The sequence below is a fragment of the Pogona vitticeps genome, chromosome 9, assembly GCF_051106095.1.
Source record: "Pogona vitticeps strain Pit_001003342236 chromosome 9, PviZW2.1, whole genome shotgun sequence".
NCBI lineage: Eukaryota > Metazoa > Chordata > Lepidosauria > Squamata > Agamidae > Pogona > Pogona vitticeps.
In genome coordinates, this window is record NC_135791.1 from 7,583,081 (window position 1) to 7,599,417 (window position 16,337).

Here is a 16,337-nt window from a genome sequence, read left to right on the forward strand (position 1 = left end):
AGGTGACACCAAGTATGTTTGGCTACAACTTTCATCATCCCCATGAAATATGGCCAGTGGCAGGCAATCTGCGGCTCACCAGATAGTTTCACACTTACAACTCTTATAGATCTTCAACATTGGCTGTTCTGATTACATCTGACAGGCTAAAAACCAACCGGACGGCCATAGTTGCTCATCCCTACTCTAGGCAGGCATCAGGGAACTGGACAGTGAACTTTGGGGTTCACATGCAGCTGCCTCAAGGGGTCAATCACAGAACTTTGAGATAAACTATCTACCTGGGCAGTAGAATGGCCCCACCTGCTTTAATTCCATTCTTTTTTGCCTCAGATGTTGGAAATAATACCTTGTTGGATACCCGCTTAGAAACTATGGGAAATGTATGTTGGCACATTTAAACAAACACAGAAGCTCATTCTTTGTAGAAATATACAATAATGAAGTTGGAAAGGGCCCATAAGGCCATCAAGTCCAACCCACTGCTCAGTGCAGGAATACAAATCAAAGAATATCTGCCAGGTGGTTGTCTAATTTCTCTTGAATGCCTGCAGAGTTGAATCACTCATCACCTCCTAAGGTCATTGGTTCTATTGTCATACTGTTCTAGCAATTAAGGTGTTTTTCCTTATATTTAACCAAAATCAGGCTTTTGGTAACTTGAGCCCATTATTACTTGTCTTGCATTCTGGGATGATCGAGAATAGATCCTATCCCTCCTCTGTATGACTATCAAGTATCTGAAGAGTATTCTTCACAAGGATAAACATGCCGAATTCCTTCAGGGTTTTTTTTTCCCATAGAGCTTGGCTTCCAGTCCCCTGTTCATCCTTGTTGCCCTTCTCTGAACTGATGCCAGTTTTTGAACATCCTTCATAAAGTACAGTGTCCAGAACTGGACACAATACTCTAGATCACTGGTTCTTAACCTTGGGTTACTCAGGAGTTTTGGACTGCAACTTCCAGAAGCCTTCACCACCAGCTGTCCTGACTGGGGTTTCTGGGAGTTGCAGTTCAAAAGCATCTGAGTAACAAAGGTTAAGAACCACTGCTCTAGATGAGGCCTAACCAGTGCGAAACAGAGGAGAACTAGTATTTCATGAGACTAGGAAACTAATACTTCTGTAATATATCCAAAAATAGTATTTGCCCTTTTTCAGACACATTGCTTTGCTGGCTCACATTCAACTTGTGATGTACAACAATTCCAAGATCCATCTCACTTCTAGTATTATTTGAGCCAAGCAAGGTTGCTTCTAAGGTGTGCCGTTGTGTGAGCGCACACAGCTCTGCCCCTCCGCACAGCATTCCTCCTCTTCCACACACCTACAGAGATCATTTCCAGACCCTTTGGTTCTGGTTGCGATGGGGGGGCAGAGTCACGTGTGCAGGGGGAGTGGTTTTGCATGCGAGAGGGGCAGAGCCCTGCCGAGCTGGGCTGAAAATTAGAGGGAATGTTGGATCCAAGGATACCCCTGCTCATAACTGGACACAATGCTGTGCATTTAGTGTCCTCCCCAGGTGTCGAACTTTGCACTTATCCCTGTTCAGTTTCATTCTGTTATTTTCAGCCCAGTGTTTGAGTCTATCAAGAACTTTTCAGATTTTGTTTCCGTTTTCCAGAGCATTGGCAATTTCACCCAATTTTGCGTCATCTGCAGATTTGATAAGCATCCCTGAACGCCCTCATTCAAGCCATTAAAAAAATGTTGAAGAGCCCCCCAGTCCAGGACTGAGCCTTGTGGTACCCTCACTTATTACCTCCTCCAAAGAGCTGTTCAGGCTAAGGAAAGGTCTGCCCCTGAGGCTTTATAAGGAAAGATGAAAGCCTATTGGTCCCTTGTGTCACCTGACAATCAAAGAGTCAACAAGCTGCTAGACCCCTTCACTAGGCATAGTAGATAAAAGGCTAACTACTCCCTCTTGTGGCAAGTGGACACAGCTTCACCGAATTTAAAGGGCCTAGATGGCTGCCCCAAACCCCAAAGACCTTAGCGGCAAACAAAGATTTATGCAAAAAAAAAAACAACAACCCTATAACTGGAGCCCTGACATTTGTTCCTTTTGTCCCCTGATCAGCATTCCCTCTGTTCGTTCATCTTAGTCATTTATAATTATGCTGATTAAAATCAGGCACAAGAAAGAACCCTAAAGCAGTGGTCCCCAACAATGGGCCTCCAGATGTTCTTAGACTTCAACTCCCAGAAATCCTGGCCAGCAGAGGTGGTGGTGAAGGCTTCTGGGAGTTGTAGTCCAAGAACATCTGGAGGCCCAAGGTTGAGGACCATGGCCCTAAAGCGCCCGACTGGTCATTTCTCTCTAAGATGTTGAGGAGTCATTGGTACAGCCAGTAAGTACAGCACTCAACCAGCTGCAAATTCTTTTTAGCATTAGCAGCTTATTCTTCCAGTTTGACCAGAAGGTTATCATCGGGAAAATCTTGCCAAAATCCTTGTCAAAATCAAGAGCCATGACATGCACAGCATTCCTTGATCTATCAATTACTTATTTTTTTTAAAAAAAATTACCCTGTCTTTTTCCATAAAAGGAACTAAGGGAGGCTTATCTCATTTTAAAAGATAGCTTTTAAAAATAAATTATTCAAAGATTAAAACAGAATTGAATAAACTGACTCTACTCTTAGGCGGGCACGGACTTTAGGCCTCTGGTAGCTGAGCTGAGCTGGATTCTCCCCAAATGATCCTCTGGCAGGGAACATTGACCTGAGAGGTTAGGCTTGTGGCCTCATTAAAGCAGGAGGGGGTGGAGATGGAGGAGGTGGCGACAGGAGACATCCACAGGCCTTTCTGATGAATTATGCAAACCACTTAAAAAGCTGCGGCCAACAGCAGTGCAAGTATAGCAACGGGGGCAGCGATTTGTGGAGGCATTGACAGCCATCTGATAAATCAACCTTGGCTATACCGAATGGGAGTGATGAAAGTTTACTTCCAAAAATCTGGAGAGCGTCCCCATGAGAAAACATGTAGCAAGTCTAGTCCCGATGTAGGAAGGGTTATTACATGATGCCCTAATGCACCATAATATATAGTTTCATATATCAGGTTACCCTGAGATCAGGCTTTTTTTATTTTTATTTTTTATTTTTTGCAAGAGTTACAGATGAAATTGCTCAAAGATGAGAAAATTTGCTTATAAGATTGCAAGCATAATGGCTTTGATATGAAAGGAAGTTCCTCTGGCTGGGGGATTCTAAAAGTGGTAGTCCAAAAAAGTAGGTTTTTCAGACCTCTAGGGAGCACAAGGGACCTTGTGGCACTGCGGGTTAAACTGCAGAAGCCTCTGTGCTGCAAGGTCAGAAGACCAGCCGTCGTAAGATCGAATCCACATGACAGAGTGAGCGCCCGTCGCTTGTCCCAGCTCCCGCCAACCTAGCGGTTCAAAAGCATGCAAATGCAAGTAGATCAATAGGGACCACCTCGGTGGGAAGGTCACAGCGTTCTGTGTCTAGTTGTGCTGGCCACGTGACCACAGAAACTGTCTATGGACAAATGCTGGCTTTACGGCTTGGAAACGGAGTCAGACACGAGTGGACTAAATGTTAAGGGGAACCTTTACCTTTACCGAGGGAGCACAATCTACTGTGATGCCTCAGGTAGCGAAATGTCTTGGTCTAACTCCGACGGAATTAAGCAGAACTGAAAGAGGCTCTGCAGACAAATGACAGGCAAGGCTTCTGTTGTCTTGCTAAGACAGTGAATGTGTTTCTTCCTCTCTCGGATACTGCATTGCTTTTCCACCGTGGTGGCTGCAATAACAGAGCCAGATTAAGAAATGAAGAGTGGAGTTGCATAGAGATGCACTAAAAGGAATGAAGTTTGATCTGTGGATTCTGCATGTCACAGAGCCATTACCCCTGCAGAAATTCTGTCTGCTGAACCGGCGGCAGGACTACCAATAATACACCTGCCTTTTGCAATAAACTTTTACAGTGGAGCGCTCCGCCTTACGATTCTAGTCTGCCCATTTCCACGATACTCTCATTTCCCCTGCAGGGGCAGAAGACCAAGCAGTCGTAAGATTGAATCCACACGACGGAGTGAGCTCCTGTCGCTCGTCCCAGCTCCCGCCACCCTAGCGGTTCAAAAGCATGCAAATGCGAGGAGATAAATAGGGACCACCTCGGTGGGAAGGTAACAGCGTTCCGTGTCTAAGTCGCACTGGCCATGTGACCACGGAAGATTGTCTTCGGACAAACGCTGGCTCTATGGCTTGGAAACGGGGATGAGCACCGCCCCCTAGAGTCGAACACGACTGGACAAAAATTGTCAAGGGGAACCTTTACCTTTACCTTACCTCATTTCCCCCCCACTTATTTCTCCTCCAATTTGTCACACACCCACATCTAGATTGCATGCGCGCGCGCACACACACACACACACACACACACACACACACACACACACACACACACACACACACACACACACTTTTACGATTCTTCCCAAAATAGCTCCTCCTCCTCTGTGGGTGGTGCCACAGTGGTTACCTCAGCAATATGACTCATTGATGTTTCAAAAGAAACACAGGACAAGCTAGTTCCTTAGTAATGAAGGATGCAATTGGGAATGAGTCAAAAGTGGGGAATTTCGTCCTTTAGATTCTGGAGCTACTGGGGGGCCAAGATGTCTGGATTACCTCTATAACTGAAAAAGCCAAATAAGGTTTGTGAAGACAAATCTTCAAAGTTCTCTTTCTGAGAATTAAGGAACTGAGGAAGCGTGAGATACGAATCCAACAAAACACCACATTTCCTTGAAAACAGATCTCCCCTGCATGATTTCTGTGCCATGAATTCTTCAACAAACCTTGGAGATTTATTCAGCAGTTTCCAAACAGCAAGTCTCCAGATGTTGCTCAACTACAGCCCCCAGAATCCTGCGCCACCTGAACTGGTGCTTCAGAAAGCCAAAGCTCAACAACATTTGGGGCCTAAGGTTGAGAACAATTCAATGGGAGAAGGGGGGTGGGACTGTTAAAGTAGTAGTAGTTTAGTCGTTGTGTCTAAGTCGTGTAGGACTCCTCGTGACCCCATAGACCAGAACACGCCAGGCCCTCCTCTCTTCCACTGCCTCCCCGAGTTGGGTCAAATTCATGTTGGTCGCTTCAATGACCCTGTCCAACCATCTCATCCTCTGTCGTCCCCTTCTCCTCTTGCCTTCACATTTCCCCAACATCAGGGTCTTTTCCAGGGAGTCTTCTCTTCTCATGAGATGGCCAAAGGATTGGAGCCTCAGCTTCAGGATCTGTCCTTCCAGTGAGCACTCAGGGTTGATTTTCTTCCAAATGGATAGGTTTGTTCCCTTTGCAGTCCAGGGGATGTTCAAGAGTCTCCTCCAGCACCACAATTCAAAAGCATCCATTCTTCGGCAGTCGGCCTTCTTTATGGTCCAGCTCTCACTTCCATACATCACTACTGAAAAAAACCATAGCTTTGACTATGTGGACCTTTGTCGGCAAGGTGATGTCTCTGGGACTGTTAAAACCACTTGTTAAATAGAAATCATGTCACAAAACCCCTGTTAGGATCACTATAACTCAGAAATGACTGGACAGCCCATAATAAACACAAAGCAGAAAGTGATATATATTTTTGTTCTTCCTTTTTTATTCTAAAATGAGAACTCTGCTGATCTACAGTACCCTCTTCTGGTCATAATGTGAAACGTCAGGAACCTTGGCTTTTTCAGTGTATCTCCTTTCCTGTTTTTTCAGAATGGGTAAATTTAGTTCCTGCTGTTCCTTGGAACCTAGAAGGGGGGGCTTCTAGTTTACCACCCACCCATCCTGTGCTTGATGCAGGAAATCTACAGCTACCATAAATTATTGTCCAGCTTGTGTATCTGTACCTAGGTAAGAGTACAGTACAACCTCTTCTGCTAATATTTCCACTTTCTTACAGTCCGCTCTATGTTCGTCTGCAAAGATATGGATTCCATGCTTCTCCTAACTCGTTTAGTCGTTTAGTCATGTCCGACTCTTCATGACCCCCATGGACCAGAGCACGCCAGGCCCTCCTGTCTTCCACTGCCTCCCGGAGTTGGGTCAAATTCATGTTGGTTGCCTCGCAGACACTGTCCAGCCATCTCATCCTCGGTCGTCCCCTTCTCCTCTTGCCGTCACACTTTCCTAACATCAAGGTTTTTTCCAAGGAGTCTTTTCTTCTCATGAGATGGCCAAAGTACTGGAGCCTCAGCTTCAGGATCTGTCCTTCCAGGGAGCACTCAGAGTTGATTTCCTTTAGAATTGATAGGTTTGTTCTCCTTGCAGTCCAGGGGATTCTCAAGAGCCTCCTCCAGCACCACAATTCAAAGGCATCAATTCTTCGGCGGTCAGCTTTCTTTATGGTCCAGCTCTCACTTCCATACATCACAACAGGAAAAACCATAGCTTTGACTATTCGGACTTTTGTTGGCAATGTGATGTCTCTGCTTTTTAAGATGCTGTCAAGGTTTGTCATTGCTTTCCTCCCAAGAAGAAGGCGTCTTTTAATTTCGAGGCTGCTGTCTCCATCTGCAGTGATTATGGAGCCCAAGAAGGTAAAATCTGTCACTGCCTCCATATCTTCCCCTTCTATTTGCCAGGATGTGATGGGGCCAGTGGCCATGATCTTAGTTTTTTTGGTGTTGAGTTTAAGACCGTTTTTTGCACTCTCCTCTTTCATCCTCATTACAAGGTTCTTTACTTCCTCCTCACTTTCTGCCATCAGAGTGGTATCATCTGCATATCGGAGGTTGTTGATATTTCTTCCGGCAATCTTGATTCCAGCTTGGGATTCCTCCAGTCCGGCCTTTCGCATGATGTATTCTGCATATAAGTTAAATAAGCAGGGAGACAATATACAGCCTTGTCGTACTCCTTTCCCAATTTTGAACCAATCAGTTGTTCCATATCCAGTTCTAACTGTTGCTTCCTGTCCCACATATACGTTTCTCAGGAGATGGATAAAGTGGTCAGGCACTCCCATTTCTTTAAGGACTTGCCATAGTTTGCTGTGGTCCACACAGTCAAAGGCTTTTGCATAATCAATGAAGCAGAAGTAGATGTTTTTCTGGAACTCTCTGGCTTTCTCCATAATCCAGCACATGTTAGCAATTTGGTCTCGAGTTCCTCTGCCCCTTCGGAATCCCGCTTGTACTTCTGGGAGTTCTCGGTCCACATATTGCTGAAGCCTACCTTGTAGGATTTTGAGCATAACCTTGCTAGCGTGTGAAATGAGTGCAATTGTGCGGTAGTTGGAGCATTCTTTCGCACTTCCCTTCTTTGGTATTGGGATGTAGACCGATCTTTTTCAGTCCTCTGGCCACTGTTGAGTTTTCCAAACTTGCTGGCATGTCATTGCTCTTTGAGTGTCATCCAGTGATCACTGCCAGAAATCATGGTGGTTAGTCCAATAGCTAGTTACCATGTTTCCCCGAAAATAAGACAGAGTCTTATATTAATTTTTGCTCCAAAAACACATTAGGGCTTATGTTCAGGTGATGGTTTATTTTTTTCATGGACAACAATTACATTTATTAAAATACAGTCATGTCATCTTCTTCTGGTTGCTGCACAAGGGTGGAAGGCGGGGTTTCACTTAACTGGGGCTTATTTTTGGGGTAGGGCTGATATTACAAGCATCCTGAAAAATCATACTAGGGCTTATTTTCAGGTTAGGTCTTACAGTATTTTTGGGGAAACAGGGTAGCTATCCATCCATACACATGCATATACTGTACAGAGTTGGTTAACAGCAAGCAAAGAAAGCACAAGCCAAAACATTTTGATATAGCATTTTAAACTTGGTTTTGGTAGGCATAGTCATATAACTGTATCTATCAAACTATCTCTGTGTTTTGTGTAATGTGTATATGTGGGGAGATTTTGTGTAATGTGTGTATGTGGCCTGTGTTATTAATTATACTGCTAGCAGGGTCCTTTGATCTCCTGTCTCTGTTTCATTGATTTGAGCTGTCATTTCACCATGCAATCCAATAAATTTGTACTCAGAAGTAGTTCCCATTGAATTTGGTGGGGTTTACTCTCAGGGAAGTAAGTACAGGATTGGTCACAGCCTGACAGGCCTGTATTAGTTACTTCCCTGGGAGTAAGCACCACAAAATTCAGTGGGAATTACTTCTGAATAGAAATTTATTGGATTGCATGGTTTTGCATTTTCAATATTCTTCACCCTATAACTTTTATGCTACCTTGGTTACATCTTCCTTGATTAATCTCAAAGCAGCTGATGGAGGCAGAAGATTTAAGATTTAAGTACTTCTGTTCTCTTATCCTTATAGAAAACCAGTGTGATACAGTGGACAGAGGGACTGACTAGAAGTTACGAGCCCTGGGTTCAAATTCCTGCTGTATCATGAAAACTCACTGAATGGTGACACTGGTAGATGAGAAGAAGAAGAATCTCTAATGATTCTGTCAGTACAAGTAGAGAAAAATTACTTAAGGCAGTGAAAATTGAGACTATTTTGAAAACAACAGAAACAAAGACTTGATATAAGAAACAATTTGAAAATTAATTAAAAAGTTGGAAAAATAAGCCACTACACAGACAACATCTGAGAAATGTTGATGGAAGGTATGACAATAATTCAACACGGACATGGCTAAAACTGGGGACCATTAAGAAAGAAACAGAAGGCTTGCTTCTTGCTGCACAAGAACAAGTGCTCCAAACTAATATTACGAAAGGTAAGATTCAAGGAATTAGTACTAACAACAAATGTCAACTCTGCCAAGAAAAAGGTGAAACAGTGTCATGAATGTCCAAAGACTGCACAAACAGGTTACAAAATTAGACATGATAGGAGTGGCAAAATGAGTGCACTGGTCATTATGCAAAAAAATATAACTTGCCAGCCTCTAAAAACCCATAGGAACATCAGGTATCAGCAAATGGCAAAGTCAAGATCTTGTGGGATTTCCAGTTCCAAACTGATAGACACCTTGAACGTAACACACCAGACATAGCAGTAGCAGAATGAAGAAATGTCTGGATCATTGACATTGCATTTCCAGGACATGCCAGAGTTGAAGCTAAAGAATTGAAAAAATTAACAAAATACAGAAATCTGGCAATTGAAACATCTTGCTTGTGGGTGAAACATGCCTCAGTGGTCTCCATCATCACTGAGGCTTTTGGAACAATATCAAGAAATTTCACACAGTACTATAAGCAGTTGCAGACCTCAGAAATAACACCATCAGATCTACAAAAAGTGGCAATATTAGGAACAGCACACATAGTGTGCCAATATTGCTAGGTAGAGACTACTCAGAAATGGTTTGCCATTCTTTTCTTTTCTTTTCTTCTGGGGGCCCTTTGGTACTCTGCAGCTTGCCCAAGGCCATACAGGCTGGCTCTACTTGGTATCAAACTCCCAACCAGCCAGATGTCCAAACCACAGAGCTGTCCATCCAGCTATACTGGTGAAACCACTCCTTAAATATCAAAATCTCACATACCATGAAAACCCTTTTAGGGTTGCTACGTGACTTGATAGGATATAACATTAGTTACAGTGGTACCTCGCAAGACAAACGCCTCACGCCACAAAAAACTCGCAAGACGAAAGCGTCTTGCAATTTTTCTGTGACTCGTAAGACAGCTTTTCCTATGGCCGTGCTTCACAAGATGACTTTTTTCTCTTCTTGCAGTCATTTTCGCAAGACAAAAAAATGGTATTCGTCTTGCAAGGCATCTCATAGGAATGCATTGAAGGCAATTTCAATGCATTCCTATGGGAAACCGCACTGCAAGACGATTGTTTTCGCGGTACGAAAGGACTCGCGGAACGAATTGTTTTCGTCTTGCGAGGCACCACTGTACTACAGTATAATAAATATAAAAAATCAGGAATTAACTACATGTTTCCAGGGTCCAAAGCAAGCTTTTCTGAACATTGCTGCATAACTCCTTCAAAAAGTTATGATTTTAAATATAGTAATGTTTCCACACTTTGCAATTAGTTTATGGACTAGAAACCTTCGTAATTTTATGAAGCAGCAGCTGAAATAACAAATAAAGCTTTCGTGTTTATAAAGTCCACACTTCTGGAACGATTGCCTTGGGTCTGAGGCTGTGCAGAAGCACAGGGGAGGTCTTGATGTGACCCAGTAGCGATGGGCTTCCTCCTCTTGTCCAGGCGATGTAAAAGGAAGACAGTTCCTTCCTGTTCTTTCAGCAATGATGACGGTCACTCAGGGTTGCTCTGCTTCAAGGGGTCGCTCAGCCCAGTGGTCACTTTCTCAAATAATGGCTTCATTAGATTGAAAGAAGTGGATGGCGACCTCTCTGAAATAGACTTTGTGACCCTCGGTGACCTTATGCCCTCCTGCTGACAGCTTGTAAATCTTCTGCCTCGGTATTTGTAGATGACGGCTGTGTATGGAGGAGCATCAAACTAACTTCTGATATGTAACCACAGAGGAAACTCCCCCTGGGCAAAGCAAGGGCCCGATCCTGCATTACCACTACCAGGTTCACATTAATCGTCATTTGGTATAGCAGTTCAGTAGACCTAGGGACTGGAAAAATTCATGTTTCTGAGTAATTATTGCTCCTAGAATTTCCAAGCCAGCACTTATGATTTAGGGGGAGAATTTCTATGACATGTTATTTTTTTTCTGCAGCCCGTGTTTGAGCTTATGTGTGGGTTTGAACAAGTTTATGAGCAAACTGGTGAGAAAGGCCAGATTATTCACAAACATGTTGCTTAGGGGTTCAAATGTAGGCTGCAGAGAAAACGGGCCTTGTTTTGAGCTATCCAGCAGTTCCTAGAGCTGCTCCATTTCTTCTGGAGTTGTCTTCTAGTGTCTTGACAGTGGAAAAGAAGAAAGCATTCAGCATCGAAGAAATATCCAGGTGCTGCATTAGAAAAACATTTTTGTTAGAGATTAAAAGTGGGCAGTTGTTGTTGTTTAGTCGTTAAGTCGTGTCCGACTCTGTGACCCCATGGACCAGAGCATGCCAGGCCCTCCTGTCTTCCACTGCCTCCCGGAGTTGGGTCAAATTCATGTTGGTCACTTCGATGACACTGTCCAACCATCTTGTCCTCTGTCATCTCCTTCTCCTCTTGCCTTCACACTTTCCCAACATCAGGGTCTTTTCCATGGAGATTTCTCTTCTCATGAGATGGCCAAAGTATTGGAGCCTCAGCTTCAGGATCTGTCCTTCACTGGAAAGAAAAGTGGGCAGAGGAATATCCATTTGAATAGTAGCAGCTGAAATGTACAACTGTGTGATGCTGTGAGGTGGGCAATGTTGGGGACGGGGAGAGCCATGGGAAAGCCCCCACGAAGGTACTTCTGGTCTTGGGATGGGGAAAGCTCACCTTTGAAAGGAAGGATTGAACACTAGGATGATTTCTTTCCCTAGGATTCCACTGAATGCCCTGACCTGCAGGAAGATGTCAAGCAGCTATGGGACAGGAGGCATTTTTCTTCTCCTCATTTGGCCAGGTAGGCTTTTCTCAGAGCCAAACAGATGTTCCAAAAAGCTCCTGACCAGAAGAGGAACATCCTTAGCCATCCTCAGCCAAAGCACATATCTAGAGACAAAGCGCCAGCAGATTCTTCTGCAGCATAGCGAAACGACAGCTAAGCAATCTGGTTTGGCTCAATACTGGCAATCACAAATATGTGCCAGAACTGAACCAAAACAGAAGAATCCCCCCCCCAAAAAAACCACCTGTACTCCTTTGAGGAACCCTAAAAGGTGTGGTTAGGCATGGAGAAGGATCGGAGGGGTTTGGAATTACCTGCTCATTGCGTGAGTTGCTGGAAAATGGAGGAGATCAGTCCATTTTCAAACCATGGAACAATGCATTGTCTGATTGGGCCCAGAATCTTGTGTCTGCAGCCCTCCTAGCGTGGGTGCTAGCTTCACAAATGTAGGGTCAGGCTGGCCACTCCTGGAGAGCAGGGTGAATGGAGGACGGGACAGTAACAGATGCAACAGACAATTGTCTATTTTTCGATTCTTACACATACCGACATTTTCTTACAGTTCTCTGGAGCCACAGAGGAACAGCATTGAACTGTCTTCCTCCCCATGAGTAAGCAAGGATTTTATGTGCCTCTCCAGAGGGTGGGAGAGGGTAGCCATCCTTTCAATTGCACTGCTTCTTTCAACTTCCTTTCATTATCAGTCCATTTCTCCTTTTGGGGGGGGCTGTGTGTGTGTGTGTGTGTGTGTGTGTGTGTGTGTGTGTCTCCGGTAGTTCCTTTAACTTGAAAAGAACAAACTGTTTCCCCCTCCACACCCTCTTGCTTTTGTCTCACCCTTTTTTTTCGGTCCAACCCCTTCCCACCCCTTCACCTTAATCTCCCAGGAGATTCGAACAGATAGAGTTCCTAATTTTGGAAACGGGATGTAGCTATTTGGGGTGGGCAACGCTTTGCCTTTCAATAAACTAAGAGATGCATCTGATCTGCAGGAACCCCCTGGAGAAGGAGACACTCTAGCTGACGTGAGCAGTGTTCACGACGAGGAGTGGATCCCTACTTCCCTTCCAGACAGGTAACCCCCTTCTGCATTTAACTTTTCACGAGCGGGGGATCTGGCTCCCCACTCTTGGAGTCTTGGGCTAGATGGAATCCCTTTCTGCAGGCCTCGTCTGTCATTTCATGTGGCTGCTTCTTTCTTCTAGTGAAACGGAGCCTGTAATTAATGGTCAGGGTGGAAGAGTATGTCTCCCTTCCTTCCAGTAAGGAAGGAAATGCCAGGATTCTCCTACCTCCCCTCCCCCTTGGTGGCATCCTGTGTCTTTCTTCCAGTTTCAGACTCTCCTAGCAAGAATGCACACGCACACACACACCTTGCCTCTCCTTGTTGCAAGAATAGGCTAGCCCTGTTCCCCGACATGGTTTGGGGAACACAGCAGGCTTGTGTTGAAAACTTCATTCTCATTCACAGGAATCATCAGAAGAGGAAAAGGTTGGAAGCCCAGAGAAAGAGGAGAAGGGAGCCTTCACCCGAGGGGGCAAGGTACGGTGTGCTTAGCTAAAGGTACCCTGAAGCCACCCAGGGATTGCAGCACCCTCCCTAAGAGGAATAGCTGAGGGGGAGAAGGGTGGGCAACCTACACCCCATTGACTGGCGGCAGCCTTACCCCTTGTTGTGGTCCCTTACCTTCTGCTACTCTTGGGAGACTTTAGAATCAGCAAGTGTCTTCCAAAGCTAAGTCCAAAGCTTTGGTTTAAGGATGTTCTGGTGGGAAAGGATTTTCTTCATTGTTTCCACTGAGAGATGGATTTCCAATCACACTTCTCTTTGGGAAATGGAGAAAAGGCCCATAGATGATCCGGCAGGGAGATTCTCTTGGGAACCCGAGTGTCAGTCCATTTCCAGCCCTTCCTTTCTCTTGTTGCAGGTCTTGAGCATCAGCATGGCAGCCGAGACCCTGAAGCCAGGTGAGTTGCTACTGAAGGCCTCCTGCAACAGGCCTTCCCCCCCCCCCTTCTTCTTTGGACCCAGGCTGATGGCCACATTCCTCCAATGTTGATCCGGAAAAACATCTGGGAGAAGATGAAGCCACCTGCCCCTGATGCACTCACTGGCTAGTAAAGCTAGGCAGAGGTGCGGCTTGCAGACGTCCCAGTGGTGGGGAAGAAGGTTAAAGGTCAATTTCAGACTGGGAAGATAAGAATACATTATTTAAATAAAATCACATAGTATCAGAGACATTGGTCAAGACATGTCAGCATCAATGCCCCATCTGGCTCTTTTATGACATTAAAGTTACAAAGAAACTCTCAGTTAGCCAGCGGCATTGAAGGATATAAAAGCTTTTAAAGCATCTCATCAGTCACATGATATAGGATGAAATTAAGAGACACATATAACCACCAATATGCCTCCCCAACTCTCCTAGAAAGTAAGTTAAACAAGAAAGCTTGTGGGAAGGAGAGAAGCTTTAGCCAGTGGTTGAAAATGTAAACCTTGACACACACTCTGATGGAAAATAAACCTGCTTCTAGGTGTAGGGCTGTGTTAGGGACACAAGTTTTGTATTCCTGCCCTGGTGCTAACTGGGAGATTTATTTCTGAACTTGGCAGAGCTATGCCTAGCTAAGCCTCAAAATCTTCTAGTTTATTCCTTTCTCCCAGGCAAACCACACTGAGGTGTCCATAACGTGGCTGTCAGGTGAAATTCCCACAATGGATGCTGACACTCTATACTTTGGTGCTCTGGGCCAAAGCCCCATGTCCTCCACCCCACTTACATCCCTGCAGAATTCTCCTAGCTTGTGCTCTTTGCATGTCCTGGAATATACCTGCTCAGGCTTGACCATTGGAGAAAGATGATGTGGGCTGTTGGGCGTTGCAGTGTAAATGATCTAGAGAGCAGTGGTTCTCAAACTTGAGTCCTGAGATATGGTTGGACTTCATCTCCCAGAAACCCCAGCCAAGTATTAGGAAATCTGGCAGTTGTAGTAAAACTAGTGGGGCAAGTTTGGGAACCACCTATCAAGAAGACAGTAATTTGTGGAAGAATGTTCTTACAAACAGAATCTCTTTTTTTATTTCAAAGCTTATCACAAGTGGCTTGAAACAGGGTTGTGATCATCACATTAAGACATTTGATGGCTAATGTTCCTGGTTAGGCACTGCATCCCATCCTCACCCTCTAATTAGTGTTTAACTGCTGGAGTTTTGCCTTTTCTTTTCAATCTCATGCCATTGGTGCAGAGGAAACCACCCTCAGTTAGGGAACCACAGAGTCCGGCAGCTGAAATGTTGCCTTCCACGCTGCTATACAAGGACTGTGGTTTCTTTGTTCCTCTGCTAACACAGGAAACTGGGTGTTCTTCTCTTTGTTTGCAACAAAGGGAAATCTACCATCTTTTCTCCTTCCCACTGGCTTTGCCAGAGTTATTATATACCCAGCAATTATTACCCTGTTTCCCCGAAAATAAGACAGGGTCTTATATTAATTTTTGCCCCCAAAAAACGCATTAGGGCTTATTTTCGGGGGATGTTTTTTGGTGGGGAATCACCAGAAGCTATGGATTTTACTGAAAGAAATATGTGTGCCTCAGCACCTGATTATCACACGTTGTGGGAAAGAAGCTACTGTTAGGACAGAATATGGTGAGTCAGAACAGTTTCCTATAAGCAAAGGTGTCAGACAAGGATACCTCCCTATCTGTTCACTCTGTATACAGAACATATAATACAGAAAGCTGAGCTAAATTCAGATGAAGGAAGGGTGAAGATCAGTGGAGAAAACATCAGTAATTTAAAATATGCAGATGACATCTTCTTACTAGCAAAAAGCACCAATGACTTGAAACATCCTCTGACGAAAGTGAAAGAAGAAAGTGCCAAAGCAGGATTGCAGTTGAACATTAAGAAATTAAAAAATCATGACTACAGAAAAACTACACAACTTTAACATTGACAATGAAGAAAACGAACTACTGTAGTTATCTTGGTTCAATCAATCCAAATGGACATTGAACCAAAAAAAAACCCAGAAAAAGATGGAGAATAGTAAGGACAGCAATGAGGAATTAGAAAAGATCATTAAGGGTAAGGATGTACCCCTGGAGAACAAGGCCAAGATCATCCACACTATTGTATTCCTGATTACTGCATGCTGGTGTGATAGCTGGACAGTGAAGAAAGTTGAAAAGTTTTGATCCATTTGAAATTTGCTGCTGGAGGACAGCTTTATGGATATGCTGAACAGCGAGAAAGATGAATAAGTGGATCCTAGAGCAAATCAGGGACATGGTGGTGCTGCAGGTTAAACCGCAGAAGCCTCTGTGCTGCAAGGTCAGAAGACCAGCAGTCGTAAGATCAAATCCACACGACGGAGTGAGCTCCCATCGCTTGTCCCAGCTCCCGCCAACCTAGCAGTTCGAAAGCATGCAAATGCAAGTACTGTAAATAAATAGGTACCACCATGGTGGGAAGGTAACAGCATTCTGTTTCTAGTTGTGCTGGCCACGTGACCACGGAAAATTGTCTTTGGACAAATGCTAGCTCTGTGGGTTGGAAATGAGGATGAGCACCACCCCCTAGAGTCGGACACGACTAGACAAATTGTCAAGGGGAACCTTTACCTTATGCAGAGCATCCTTTACTACCAGGATCTTAAAACTGTGCAGCATCTTCAGGCACCCAAGAAAAGGGACTAGTGCCTGGCAATTAGCCCCCTCCCCATGAAGACAAACACGACTGCATCTGAGAATGTGTACCATTAATGGTGGTGAAGAGACAAGCAGGAGAGATCACAGTGTGAAAAGGGCGTCTTCCGTGCAAGCAAGAGAACTTGTTAAAAGTGTGTTAAAAAGTCCCACCCAAAAGT